Source organism: Mustela nigripes, chromosome 5 (genome assembly GCF_022355385.1).
Source record: "Mustela nigripes isolate SB6536 chromosome 5, MUSNIG.SB6536, whole genome shotgun sequence".
NCBI lineage: Eukaryota > Metazoa > Chordata > Mammalia > Carnivora > Mustelidae > Mustela > Mustela nigripes.
In genome coordinates this window covers 145,711,789-145,728,037 of record NC_081561.1, presented here as the reverse complement: position 1 = coordinate 145,728,037, position 16,249 = coordinate 145,711,789, and positions in this window count along the sequence as shown.

The window sequence follows — 16,249 nt, the reverse complement described above, 5'->3', positions numbered from 1 at the left end:
AATCTTAAATATATATATATATATAATATTTTATATGATAGTAATAAATATAATTTAAAAATAATAAGATCCAGATTTAAAGTACTGGTTCACCCAAATAAAGGAGAAAGATTCAACTCTGGGAAAATACATAGGTGTTTTCAACTGTATTGGTAATGTTCTATTACTTAATTTGCACAGTAACTATATCAGGGTCATTTTCTTGTTTTTCTGTACATCATTGTACATTTTAACTATTTGATAATAAATTATAAATACAAAACCCAATTATTTAATTATTGCTTCTTCATATTCGAAAGAAATTTTGCCAAAGGAAAGCAAACTACTCATTTCCAGAAGGCTGAACATTTCTGGTGTCATGGAAAGCTCATCCTCTAGCCTCCCAGAAGTTTTATTTAATCTACAGGACATTTAAACATTCATTTGCCATTTTAACTTCATAATTATAAAATCACCATATAGAAGTCAGGCAGTTGTATTTATATTATACAAAGTTGGGTAAAAGTTCTTAAATAAACTGCAGAGCAATTAAAATTCCATTAAAAAAAAAGAAAGTTCAAAGGTTATTTCTTAGTGGTTCACAGCAGGTGCCTGGACGGACCACTTGGAGTCCTTCCATGTTGATTGTAATTGGTGCCTTAAATATGTTTTCAATCTTCCAAAGAGACAAAAAGAGAATGCAAATACTTCAGCATTAAGATTGCACAGACTAATTAAAATTTCTTTTTTTATGTTTTGTCTAGTACTATATTGATTCAGTAAGAGTAACTCATGATGTTCATGCTAATTAGCAACTTTAATTGGAAATTATAAATGTCTCTTTGACAATGAACAATTATTTTATAAATGCAGTCTGTTTAGTAATCAGCATATTTTATACCATAAGGTCCAGGAGAGAATATTAATTAAAAGTTTGCTTGATGATATCAGTTTTGAGAGTCACTGAACCATCAATCATCATCTACAACTCTTAATTCAGTAACTATCAAAACAATTAGGAAAATATTAGCAGCTTTCCCTTGGAACAACTTGAGAGGACTTGTTTCAGAATTTTCCTGCCTTTTCTTAGGAACACCATATAAGACAAGGAGAGAAAGCAAGAAAAGCAAACCAGAAAAGGCATGTTCAATCAAATTAGGGAAAAGAGAAAACAGAAGTTACAAATGATGTGAACGTGCCATCATCGAAAGCAACAAAGATTATCTGACCAATTATCAGACCACAAGCAAAACCCAAGATACTGGAACAGAGGAGAGCAGAGAACTGGAAGAAGAAAGGGGACCTCACATACGAAGGTGGCAGATGTTTCTAGAAAATGTACACCTTCAAATTAAGGGAACTCTGCCTTCATGTTCAAGTGCTCTGAGTTGGGCTGAGATGGAACAAAAGCTGAATATTTGGGGAAAGGTGTGAGACTGTTCAGAGCCCCACAGATGATAGCTCAAAAGGTGAACTCAAACACAACTTAGGCATATAACCTTGGAAGGCAGGAACTGTTTGGTGACAGTGGCCAGTGAAAGAGGATGCACGCAGGGCAGGTTCCGAAAGATAAGGTAGACAAAGATACACAGGGTTTCCACGTTTTTAGAGATACTAGTTCATCTCTATAACAGTGAGGGGGGACAGCATTTGAACTACAAATTCTATAAGGACAAACCGGCCCTTCACCTGCCTACTAACATATCTACCTATTATTTATCCTAAAATAAACAACAAAAGTTTAAACCTGACATCCATACAAAGATAAAGGAAAGCATTCTTAAGAGAAGTAAATCTTTCCTATAAATATGGAGTCAATAAACTTTTCTATAAAGGACCATGAAGTAAAACTTGGAACAGAAAGAATAAAAGAAATTAAAGGAATTAGTGAGAATATCACTAGAGGAGCTACACAATCACAGAGGAAAACCAATGAAACAGAATACCAAGGAAAATAAGAGGAAAACCAAGGAAAAACAATGAAACAGAATAGATACATAGCAGTATTAATAGGGCACAGGAAAGTGGCAGAAAAAACATTACCACAAATTCTATAGTATACTATATTATATATCATTCATGTATTATATACTGTATGTGTATACATATGTAGTATATGTAGTATATGTACATATACATATGTAGTATATTATAATGTAGTATACATTATATATTATATAAGCTACAAGCATACCTTGTTTCATTGTGCTTTGTTTTATTGCACTTACAGACATTGCATTTTTTTTTTTCTTCAAATTAAAAGTTTGTCGCAATCCTGTGTTGAACAAGTCAGGTTTTTTTTTTTTCCAACATTTGTTTACTATGTGTGTCTATGCCATATTTTGGTGATTCTCATAATATTTCAAACTTTTTAATTATTATTCTATTTGTTGTAATGATCTGTGATCAGTGATTATGACTCACTAAAATCTCAGATGATGGTTAACATTTTTTTTAGCAATAAAGTATTTTTTGTTATATGTTTAAGTAAGATGCACATTTTTTAGATAAAGTACTAATTGCACACTTTAATAGGCTACAACTAGCATACACATAACTCATATGCTGGGAAACTATAAAATTCATTTTACTCACTTTATTGTAATATTCACTTTACTGTAGTGGTCTAGAATTGACCCTGCAATGTCTTCAATATATGCCCATATAGTAAAGAATACGATATATTATTAAAATATACTAGACTAATAGTATACTAGCATATATTTGTAAAGTCATTTAGACTTTGACAATAGAGAATGAAACTTGCATGCAGTCAAATAATCTAGTCACTTATAAGAGAAAGCCAGTCTGGCATCAAAATACTTCAAAACAACATTCAATGATGGATGAAAGTGCACCATTTTCTACAAGATACCCAACCAAAATTTACTTCTAGAATAAAGACTATGAACAGATACTTCTGAATATTATAAATCAAGTAGACTCTGGGGTTTTGCCTAAAATGTAAAAAGGAAGAAAGAATATTGCACCCACACCAACAAAAAGAGAAAGCTGTGTAATCTACAGAACCGTAAGTTTTCTTCAACCTGTCATAAATGTGAGGCCACAAGACACCCACCAAGGTTTAAGGGAGTAGCTGTCTCCAAGCAGATAGCTCCTTTGTGGAAGCAAGTGGAATGCAAGAGTCCAAACAAGCAGATAGGAATAACTCTGCTAAAATGTCAAACTGCTCAAAGAGTAAGAGTGGGATGAAGTGAAGTCTAGAACTCTTATGAGCCATAGATCCAAAGGAGGTTGATATTCAACTGTAGGTTTCTCTATGGACCCACCATGTGCCCATGAGAAAGAGTGGGAACAGGGTGAAAGAAAGAATAATCCATGTTTTTGTAGTTCTGGAGGATGGTTGTTACAGATTGTACTGTTGCACAAAATTCAAGTGTTGAAATCCGAATCCCCAATGTGATGGTATCAGGTATCAGATGGCACTTCTGGGAAGCAGTTAGGCCATGTGGATAAAGACTTCATGAATGGGAATAATGACCTTATAAAAAGAGAGGTGAGAAAGTTTCTTTCTCTGGCTCTGTCATGTGAAGACTCAATGAGAAGATGGCAATCTGTAACCCAGGAGGAGTGTCCTCATGAAACACTCTATCTGCTGATGCCTGATCATGAACTTTCCAGCCTTCAGAGCCATGAGACATACATGTCTCTTGTTTATGCCCCAGTCTATGGTAATTTGTTACGGTACCCCAAGCTGACTAAGACAAGAATTACGGGGCTACTGCAGGAGAAGCATGAAACCCCCCTCAGAAATTTCTTCCCTATGAAAAAAAGCTTCTACTTCTGGGATAAATGGTGGCAAGACCCATCAGCCTGGGTTGCACATACATGAAAACCCACAGTAAATGGTGGCAGGGTAAAAGCAAATGTCCTCTACCCCTGAGGAGGTGCAAAAATCATCCTAGCAACTAGAGATCTCCCACCATTGGTAGGGGGAAGCAAGCTTACTTACAAAGCTGTATACCTGAAGCCCAAGGACATAGGACCTTAGACAGAGACTGAACCAGGAAAACATAATCCCCCTGCCTCACTGCCAAGACTATTAAGCACCAAGCTGTCAGGAATTTCTATAGGTGAATGAGGGGAAGGAGGAAGGAACTAGATCCTCTCTGAGGTGTCAGGGCAAAGGTAAAACATAAAGCTGTGGTTGGAGAGGAAGACTGAGGCAAAACCCTGCAGAAAATTATCCAGAATCTAAGCACAGCCTTCAAGAGAAATTACATAAATTGAAACACTAGTGGGAAAAAAAAACAAGAGTATGTATATGTGTGTCTGGTTGGGTCATTAGGTAAAGCATCCATAAACTGGAATCACATCAAAGGGTGTCATTTATGGTCATTACAATCCCAGACACAGAAAAAATATTGAATGGACCAGAAGAAATATTTTTAGAGACAATAGCTGAGAATTTTTCCAAATATAATGAAAATTAAAAACCACAAATACAAGAAATTTAGATAACATCAAGCCAGATAAGCATAAAACAAGAAAGGAAACCATCTGAACACTTCATATTCAAATAGTGTTTGCCAAAGTTAAAAACACATTACAGAGGACTAAAAATAAGAACTGAACAAATTTTCCATCATACATCGCATGAGTCAGGAAAAATGGTATGGTATCTTTAAAGACCTAGAAGAAAAAAAAATGATTGTCAATCCAGAATTCTATATCCAGCCAGCACATTTCAAAAGTAAAGGACAAGTAATGACTTTTTCAGACAAGCAAAACCAGAAAGAATTCATAAATTGAACTTTCATTACAAGACACATTAAACAAATTCTTGAGGCAGAAGGAATATAAAACTGGCATAAATTTGATCTATAAGAAAAAAGACATGATTCCCAGGAACAATTAAATGAAAGTACATATAAAAGACTCTCCTTATCTTGAATAGCAATGAAAAATTATTGACTATCCAAAACAAAATTTGGACCAATTGAATTGCTAGTTAATAACATGAATGATAGTAAAATCAGGAGAAAAAAAGATGAGAGGGAGAAATAGTAACCCTGCCATTGTAAGGTGTTTACATGACCTGTGATGATCTGAATATAGAATGTGGTTAACTAAACCTTCATAATTGTAACCCTAAGGTAAACATTAAAATACCAACAACAGATTTTCAAACAGCTATAAAAATAAGCCAATAGTGGAGAAGAAATTGATTATTTAAAGAAAATCCCTGGGTCTTTTTTGTTTTGTTTTGTTTTCAGTCTGAAAACATCCTACTTGGGGCATCTGGGTGGCTCAATGGGTTAAGCCTCAGCCTTGGGCTCAGGTCATGATCTCAGGATCCTGAAATTGAGCCCCGCATCAGGCTCTCTGCTCAGCTTCCCCCTACCGCCGCCCTGCCGCCTGTTGCTCTGCCTGCTTGTGATCTCTCTCTGTGTCAAATACATAGAATCTTAAAAAAAGAAAGAAGGAAGGAAGGAAGGAAAGAAAGAAAGAAAGAAAGAAAGAAAGAAAGAAAGAAAGAAACCTACTTGATAAAATGACAAAAAAGGGAACAGAAGTACACACAAAAGCAGAGTTTATCTCCCTGAGATGGCCCCGGAAGCAGCAAATAGCAATCCTCAATAGCTTATAAGACCAGCTTTCACCTCATTTTGAGGCTTCTCACAAAGACTGCAAGCTCTTGCTTGACTATTAATGTGTATTCTCAACACCATGAATAGTTTCTGGCTCATAGAATATACCTGATAAATTAATGAGGGGCAACACTCCAAAATTTAAGGTTTATAGGCTTTTCTCCTCCTTCTACTGCATGACATGTTCCTTCCTCTCCCCCTCATTTTATTATATGCTTTGCATGTTTTCTCAAGATTGGTGAATCATCAGTTATAGCTTGGTTCATTGAGTCATACTGTGTCATTACTCATTATTAAATATTTCCAAGACAGAGGTTACTAATGCAGATAAGATATGATTTATTTGTCCAAGAATAAAAGAGGATAATCAACTAAACATCCATTCAGAGGATTCATAACACTAAAAAACAATAAAAAAGTGAAGTGTTTAACTTTTGCATTAGAAACTATAATAGCAGCATTGAAAATATCCATCACCGAAGGTGATTTATTGAATAAACATTTACATGCAAATTCTATATCATTATTTACTCTAACAGAGTAGCTAGATTTGTATAAGAATCATTTTGGGAGTCTTATTATAGGAAAAAATATATCGGTGTTACTGCATCTCAGAAACATAACTCTTGCCAGGAATGCACATTAATCAGAATTCCCATAAGTTTCTAAGCATTAGAAAAATATTTCCCAGACTTTTCTTGGCTGTATCAAGAATTTTTGAGGGGAGAAGTGAAGCTGTGGAAGATTCTCCTTAAAGAGCATGGGTTAGGCTTATTAAGACCGGTGAACAGATCTGGGGGCAACGTGAAGGACTTTGGGGAGGCTGGAGTCCACTGAATGCTTTTTTAGTTGGGGCATTTTGTACACTGGTAAGTATAGTAGTTAGAATTCCTTTGTTGAAACAAAGAGAAACCCATTGATGTTAATTCAAGCCCACACAGGGATTTCGCTGTGACGTTACTGCTCTGTCTTTCAGAAACCAAGGAAGAATGCAGCAAGATTCAGAGAAATGTTGGATCCTCCCCCTCCCCTCTCCTCCATGCTCTCTGCAGGTGTTCCATCTCCTAACACTGTTCACAGCCCGGAAGGATTTTTATTCCAGCAGAGTCCCAGAAAAAGACTCCCTTAGGGGCAACTGCAGATAGTCAAATTGGAGCATAACTACCTCTGCTTTGACTGGGTGCCTCCTCTCAGAAGACCTGCCATAGGGAAGGGAGGGGTCGACATGCTGAGTGCCATTTTGCATAGTGGCTTCCGGGCCTACCATGGTAAATGAAAGAGACATTTAGAGGAGGAGGTTCTCCATCAACAATGTCTTTTAACATACAGTGGCCTTCCTCACTGGTGAACCTGGTTCAGTCCGTGTCCTGTGGTGCAGAGAACCAGATTGACGGTACCTGTGGAAAGAATGCAGGTGAAGGGGGAGAGCTGGCAGAGAGAAGACAATGGAGCACCAAGAACAACTTCCCTGTTCTCTCTTCCCCCAAGAAAAGCATACAAGTAAACATTCCTAGAGAGGATACTATCTGGATGTCTAAACTGCGTATTCATTTTATATGACACCATGATGGGAATCAGACAGACCCAAATACAGATTCTGGATTCCCCAGGAGCAAGTTCTATGAACAAGGACAAGGTTCAACCTCTGTCAGCTTCAATGTCTGACCTGAAAAATGGGGGCCATCGAAGACAAAAGATACCATCTGGTTAAAAGCTCTCCACCCTGAGCAGGCTCGGGGAACATGCTGCCAGGCAGAGTACTCTCCTTGGGACGGGATTACCAAGTGAGGAAAACTGTGGCTTTTCTCTGTATATTTTTGTTCCCTACTAATTATGGTTTGGAAAATTGCTCAAAATTACATGACTCCTAATTATATTAGCAACTGAACCTGGACGATTACGCTCATAACTGAATGACCCTTTTCTGATGACCTGTTATGTGGAAAAGTAAATTGTGTGAACAAGCATAAAAGAATCAAGGCATCTACAATTACTATATTCATCTATGCTAACAAATAGAGATGTTTCAACAGCTAGGAAGTGCACTTATGTCCTCAAGGCTCAGTACACTCTATTCTTGCTGGTATGCCTTTTGGTGGGGGGGGGGGGGGGAAGGAAGGGGATAATAGTTTTAGAAGCTTACTTATTACATTCTTAATAACTTGTAGGGTAAGGGCATGGGTGCTTGTAAGTAGTATTGTGTTCCCAGGAGCAAGGGGAATAGGAAAAAAGCTGGAGAGTGATTTGCTTTTACATTATTTGATGTGCAAATAATGTTTGTTTTTGTTTTCCTAAGATTTGATTAAATAGGGGTTTCTCCAAACAAAGAAAGATATTCTAGCTCCTAACATGAAAGCAAAATTTTCTATACTGAGAAAACAATTGAAAAGATATCTGTATCAATAGTTAATGTTACCCATCTCAAAGTGGGAAAAAATTCCATTGCCCTAGAAACCGCATTTCATTGATAGGAAGAAAGTGATTGGAAGGTTTTATGCTAAGAGTTCAAGGACAGTTTGGGCTGGCCCAGGGCTGTGAGGCCACCAGCTCAGGATACATTATCATATCAATGACGTGCAAATGACTTTCACTGGAGAAAGACAAAGGTCTTAGAATCTGAATTAGAACAGCTTTTCTTCTGTTCAGAGGCCAGAAGGTCATTGGAGATGGGAGGTTTAGTTGGACAGTTTTCGCCCAGATTCCAAAACAGATCTGGAAGGGTTCTAAACTATGAATATGGCAAATGCTTTCCCCTGCTTTAGCTCGGAGATCCCATCTCCTAACCATAGGCATAGATTTTTGCCGGTTTGCAGTGACAACTTGGGATCTTCTCACATCAATCCTTTAAAATAAAGACAAAAATAAAATAAAATAAAAACCAGATAGTTTATTTGTATGCATTTCACTAGTTGCTCAAAAAATAATGAACAAAGAGAGCATTGACTTATAATCAGAGACTTTTGAAAGGTCTTGATTGACACTTGATTTCTATGGGTTTCTAAAATTAGGGAGAAGAATCCAATATTCATTAGCTTTTGTCTCATTTTTTTTCAAAAATTTTGGATGAATGTTTAGTATAGACAAACGCAAGGTAGACCCAAGTATTAATGTAATATATTAATATAATACATTAATATAATATATATAATAAATATAATATAATAATTATTGTGTTCCCCAAATAAATCTGATCTTCGATAGCTCTTGTATCTCCAGGACTATATCAGAGATGCTCCCTTACATCTGTCAGTATATTGACTAAATCTGCCTTTTGGTGTGGGGGAGAGGCTCTTGACATGTTTCCTTATAAGAATGCAATCCATTAACAGTCACTACTCTAGGGCCCAAGTCTCAAGGACAGACTGTTGGGTAAACCATGGGATGTCTGCCTGTTTTTGAAGTGAAATTTCAGGGGAACACTGCCCTGTAGGTGTCACTTCTGACTGTGTCCAACCACAACAGCAAAACTGAACCTTTGCAACAAGGACTCTGTGGCCATTCGTGAAAAAGTTTGTCAACCCCTGCACAGCACAGATGAATTATTTTTAGAAGATTTTGTTTATTCATTTGGCAGAGAGAGACACAGTGAGAGAAGCAACAGAAGCAAGGGGAGTAGGAGAGGGAGGAGCAGGCTTCCTGCTGAGCAGGGAGTGGGATAAAGGGCTTGATCCCAGGACCCTGAGATCATGGGCTGAAGGCAGATGCTTAACGACTGAGCCACCCACATGCCCCCAGAGATGGATTTTTTTAAAAAGCTGTTTTACATTGCCTGTCTTTATAATATTACTAGAATCTTCATTTAGCATTTGAACACTCATTGCATCCCAAATTATGTCCTTGGAACTGTATGTCTGATGGCTATCTGTTGAGAAAAATGACATAAAAATATCCTATTAATTGCTTTCCCATCGCTAAAGCCTCAGCACATCGTATCACAACTGAATGAGTGACCATAGTACTGGCATCTCTTTACTTTTTAATTATACTCAATTAATTGCAATGATGTCTAATCTAGACCTAAAAAAGCTCAAGATGCTATCAAGTGAGTGAAAAATATAGTTTTCCTTACTTCTTTTTTTTCCTTGGCACCTTCTGTGAATAAGTGTGTTTAAGTTTAATTGGTTTAATTACGGTGAGCAAAATCTATAAGGAATATGGTAAATGCAATTAAAATTTAATCAGCTTATGTAGAACAGATAGAATCCAGTTTCCTTCAGCCAAATAAGCTCAAAATAATACCGTTGACCCACTCAGGACATGAAAGGGTTTCCATATAATGTGGGCGATTATACCCTCAGTTTAATGTGCATAAATGAGAAAATAGGAAATAGCATGCTGATTAAATCATTCAATTCAACTAGCCCGTGCAGCTCAGGGAAATCATTATAAATGGAACTGGCTATTGAATAATGACATATATTTGGCACTCTAAGGGGATTTACATTTTTTCAACTTATTGCAGGCTTTGTTGAAAGTCATTAACTTATCTATGGAGCAAGCAATTTTAAACATGTGACTTTCCAAAGGATTAAATTAAGATTTCACCTGTATATTTACTTACATACTAATAATTATAAAGACTCAAATTATATTTCGATTTTGCCAACAAGTTGTATTTGGTCATTTTTTAAAATTTTATATTGTCTAAGTCAATAGAACATTTATCTAAAGTTCAAAATATAAACTTTGAAAGCATAATCATAAGTTTCACACCATTTTTCACTACATTGATCGATTTTAAAAACAGAGGTCCCTTTAAGGCAGGAATCAGAGTCATTGGGATATAATTATGCTTTGGCCTTGACCAAATTGTGGGTGATAATTAAGATGATAATTATTTTACTTATTCTTTCTCTTTATTGGGTTTTAAAACTAACTGATAAAAGTAATATGGGAGTTGAAATCATTAAGCCCAGAAAGAGATCAGTAGTTTGATTGCTTTTTACTACTAATGCCATCACCATGATGTGACCATTGAAAACAGTCTGATTTATTTCTTCCAAAGCTTTGTCTAAAACAGTACTTCTCAAAGAGATTCCCAGAGTCCTGGGGTTTCCAGAAGCCTTCTCAGTGGTACAGAGTCAAGACCTTTTTAGGACACTATGGAGATGCTAGTTGCTTTTTTATGCTGACTGTATCAGTGATGCAAAAGCAAGAAGCTTCCCATGGCTTCCTGTGTATTGAGGCAGTGGCACCAAATGGAACCAAAGTCACTGTACTTTTCATGGCAGTTATGGTGGGAAAAGAAGCCAGTTTCATTCACAAATATCCTTGCTGGAGCAGTAAAAGTTATTAATTTTATTAAAATGCAACTCTTAATAACATGTCTTCTTAAGTGCTCTGCTTGATGAAATGAAACAATGTTGGAAGTGCTTTTGGTACATGAGTCCATAGGAAGGCTGTCTGACCCCTTCACTTCATCTGCAAACTGAGTCACTTGCTTTTTTCATTTAACATCATTTTTATGCAGAAGACTGACAGACAAGCTATGACTATTCAAACATGAGTGTTTGACAGACATTTTGTCAAAAAATGAAACTGTTACATACAGCAAAACAACTGACAGCCTTGGATGCTAACAATAAAATTCTAGGTTTCCTGAAAAATTCCAAATTTTGGAAAAATTATACCCAACATAGTGATCTCAATAGGAAATAGAAACCAAAAAAACAATAGAACAAATCAACGAAACTAGGAGCTGGTTCTTTGAAAGAATTAATAAAATTGATAAACCCCTGGCCCGACTTATCAAAAATAAAAGAGAAAGGACCCAAATAAATAAAATCATGAATGAAAGAGGAGAGATCACAACTAACACCAAAGAAATACAAACTATTATAAGAACATACTATGAGCAACTCTACGCCAACAAATTTGACAATCTGGAAGAAATGGATGCATTCCTAGAAACATATAAACTACCACAACTGAACCAGGAAGAAATAGAAAGCCTGAACAGACCCATAACCAGTAAGGAGATTGAAACAGTCATTAAAAATCTCCAAACAAACAAAAGCCCAGGGCCAGACGGCTTCCCCGGGGGAATTCTACCACACATTTAAAGAAGAACTAATTCCTATTCTCCTGAAACTGTTCCAAAAAATAGAAATGGAAGGAAAACTTCCAAACTCATTTTATGAGGCCAGCATCACCTTGATCCCAAAACCAGACAAGGATCTCATCAAAAAAGAGAGCTATAGACCAATATCCTTGATGAACACAGATGCGAAAATACTCAACAAAATACTAGCCAATAGGATTCAACAGTACATTAAAAGGATTATTCACCACGACCAAGTGGGATTTATTCCAGGGCTGCAAGGTTGGTTTAACATCCGGAAATCAGTCAATGTGATACAACACATCAATAAAAGTAAGAACAAGAACCATATGATACTCTCAATAGATGCTGAAAAAGCATTTGACAAAGTACAGCATCCCTTCCTGATCAAAACTCCTCAAAGTGTAGGGATAGAGGGCACATACCTCAATGTCATCAAAGCCATCTATGAAAAACCCACTGCAAATATCATTCTCAATGGAGAAAAACTGAAAGCTTTTCCGCTAAGGTCAGGAACACGGCAGGGATGTCCATTATCACCACTGCTATTGAACATAGTACTAGAGGTCCTAGCCTCGGCAATCAGACAACAAAAGGAAATTAAAGGCATCTAAATTGGCAAAGAAGAAGTCAATAGCTTACTAATATTTAAGACTTTTCTGATGAGACCGTTGGTGATAGGAATGCGTCTGAGCTCTTCTATGCTGTATAATAAAATTGGCAACTTATATGAGAGCTCTCTGACTTAGCAAGCCACTAATTTCCGAATTCCATTGCATGATGTTGCAAAATTACACACAGGTAAGGCATCCTTCAAAAATATAAGTGAGACCAACAGATCTCAATGTAACAGAGGATGATAAAAACCATTAATGTGAGAAGGTGACTTAGGGAAAGGCCAAAGAAAAACATATGTCATAAAAACTTTTTTGTGTGAGAAGGATTTTAACTAGAAATTTCTTTAATAGATATACAGCTATTTAAATAATCTACTTCTTCTTAAGTGCGGCTGGGTAATGCATGTACTCTAAAAAATTTGCCCAATTCACCCAAATTTTCAAATTTATTGGCATAAAGTATTTACAGTATTTTCTTATTATTTCTTTGATATTTTTAGAATCTGTTTATATGACCTCTCTCGTTCCTGATATTTGGCAACTTGTATCTTCTCTCTTTATATCTCCTGATCTCTCCAGCTAGAAGTTTATCAATTTTATTGATTTCCTCAAAGAACTACCTTTGGGTTTCATTGATTTTCTCTATCTTTTCTCTGTTTTATGTTTTACTTATTGTTGTTCTTATCTTTATTATTTCCTTTCCTCCCTGTGTTAAGTTTAATCTCCTCTCATTTTGTAGCTTATAAAAGTAAAAGCTGAAGTTATCGATTTGAAACTTTTACTTTTTCTAATACAGGAATTAAGTGCTATAAATTTTAGCAGAAGGCCTGCTTTAACTGGAATTTCACACATATTATATACTGTTTTATTTTATTTTAAATTCAAAATATTTTTTAATTTCATGATTATTTCTCTTTGATCATGGATCAGTTAGTATTTTTTTTAGTTTCTAAATATTTGATGATTTTTTGAAAGATCATTGTTTTTGATTTTTAAGTTTTCTATTATGTTCAGAGAAAATATTCTCTATCACTTAAAACCTTTTACATGTATTAAGACACGCTTTATGGCTCAAAATATCATCTCTCTTGGCAAATAGGTGTTGAAAAATATGCTATTCTCCTGTCTTTGAGTGGAGTTCTATAAGTGTAAATTAGGTTGATAGCATTATTCAGTTCTGCATTTTTGATTTTCTGTCTACTTATTCTATCAAGGTAGAGTGGAGCTTATGAATATAATTGTTGATTTGAGGATTTATCATATTATTTTTCATGCATTTGGCATGCAGAAATGTTTGGAATTAGTATTTCCTTTAAATGAATTGAATCCTTTCTCACTATCAAATGACTTTTTTTTTAATCATTGATAGTATTCTGTTCTTAAATCTACTTTTTCTGATGCTAATGTCACCTCTCAAACTTTTATTACCTAAATGATAGTATCAGCATGATGTATATTTTTCCTTATTTCACATTTGAATTGCTTGTGGCCTCATTTTTAAAGTATTGTAAGCAGAATATAATTGGGGATTACTTTTTTGTTGAATCTGATTATCTCTGCCTTTAATATGGGACCTAGATCATTCGAGCTTAATGTGATTATTGATACATTGGGCTATCATCATGCTATTTGTTTTTATCTGTAACATTTTATTTTATTTCATTTTGGTTTCTTTTCTGTCTTATTTTTTACTAAGTGGCTATTTTTATGATTCTATGTTATTCCTGTTGTTGGCTTATTAGTTATAGCTTTTTATTTCTTAATGTAATGGTTGTTTCAAAGTTTAACATATAATATTAAGATATTGAATTCTGCTTTCAGTGGAATTTACTGTGTTCCATATACTATAAGAACTTACAACAGTATATTTTTATTTCTCCTTTCCCAACATGTATACTATTTCCTTCATATATCTTACTTATATGTATGTTATAAACTTGTCCATATACTGTTACTATTTCTAGTTAAACTCTCCATTATATTTTAAAATGATTCCAATGATAGAAAGAAATGTATATAGTTGTTCCTTTAGTTGATATTTTAGGTATTGCTGATTACTTTTCCTAGATGTATATTTCCACACAGTGCATCATTTAAATTCTGCCTGAAGGACTTTTTTTTAACATTTCTCTTTTCTTTTCTTTTCTTTTCTTCTCTTTTCTTTTCTTTTCTTATCCTTCTTTTCTTTCTTTCTTTCTAACTTTCTTTCTTTCTTTCTTTCTTTCTTTCTTTCTTTCTTTTCTTCTTTAGTGGGGAAGGGGAGAGAGAGAGAAAGAATCTGAGGCAGTTCCATATCAGTGTGGAACCTGAGATGGGGCTTGATCTCACAACCCTGAAATCATGACCTGAGTGAATTTCAAGAGTCACATGCTTAACTGACTGAACCATCCAGGTACCGCTAATGCTTCTTACAGTGTGGTTCTATCAACTGGGAAATTTTTCACCTTTCGTATGTCTAAAAATCTTTTTTTTTTTCCACACTGACTTTTGAAGGTATTTACAGGATCCATGAATTTTAGGTTGACAGTTTTTCAGTTATTCTTTCAGTTTTTTTTTTTTTTTAAAGTTGTTCCACTGTCTTCTTAATTGCATTGTTTCTAGAAGGAAATCTGCTGTCATCCTTATCTTTGTTCCACTGTGTTCCTCTGTGTATAATGCTTCATTTCTCTTGGGCTGCTTTTCTTTCTCCCTGTGGCTGCTTTTAAGATTTTTTTTTTTTTTTTTTTTTTTTTTTTTTTTTTTTAGCATTTTGACTATGTGCCTTAGTTGAATGTTAATATTTTTTTCACATGGGCTTTGTTTAGCTTCTTGGATCTGTGGTTTTATATTTTTATCAAATTTGGAAATTTTATTCACTGTTCATGCTTTAGATACTTTTTCTGTTCCATTTTCTTTTTTTGGAGAGTCAAATTACACCTACAGCGTTCTGTTCAAAGCTGCTGCATAGCTCACTGATGCTGTATACATTTTAAAAAAAAAACCTTTTTTTTAAAAAAAAAAAACATTTTAAAAAAAAAACTGGGTTTTTTTTTTTGTGTGTGTGTTTTACTTGGATTAACTTTTATTCTTATCACTCAAATGTAGTAATTCTTTTTATTCAAAATTCCTAACCTGTTAATCCTATCCAGTGGATTTTTCATCTCATGCACAGTTTTATTTCTAGACCTGCAATTTTGATTTTTTAATATTTAAAAATCTACCTAACTTTTTAAACATATAAAATATAGTTCTGAAAACTGTTGGCTCCTTTCAGATTTTGCTTTTAAGACATTTTTGGTGGGATCAGAGCAAAGTTTAGTGTAGCTAATCATTTCCTTCTACTAACACAAGACCTTAGTTCTCTACTCAATCCCTATACATAGTGAGTTTCTATGGCTGGTGTATCAACATTATTCCTACTCTTGTGTGAGTACTAAATACCATTCCCTCTTTCTTTTAGAATTATTTTTTCTCAGGCTTTGAGCACTTTCCATAAACATGTGTGGATTTCTAGAATATTCAAGGGAGAGTCCTCTGAAGATCTTTGGAGTTTTCTCTCTGTACAGCACTTTTCACTCTGCTGCTCTGACTTGAGAACTCTTGCCTTCTTTATCTTCTTGGACACTCAGCTGTGTCTCCTTTAGTGGGGAATTCACTTGGTTCTCCCTGAGTTCTCTCCTGGTGTCATGCCCTTGAAAGTGTCTCAAGGCAGTAATCTGAGGACAATTACAGAGTTTTCTGGAGTAAAATTTTAATTTTGTTGACTACATAGTATGCCTGGTCCCAGTATGAATGGATGATAGGATTTCAGGGATAGTTTCAAATCAATTCCCTCCACTATTTTCACATTTTTTTTTTAAGATTTTATTTATTTATTTGACAGGCAGAGATCACAAGCAGGCAGAGAGGCAGGCAGAGAGAGAGGAGGAAGCAGGCTCCCCACTGAGCAGAGAGCTCGATGCGGGGCTCGATCCCAGGCCCCTGGGACCATGACCTGAGCC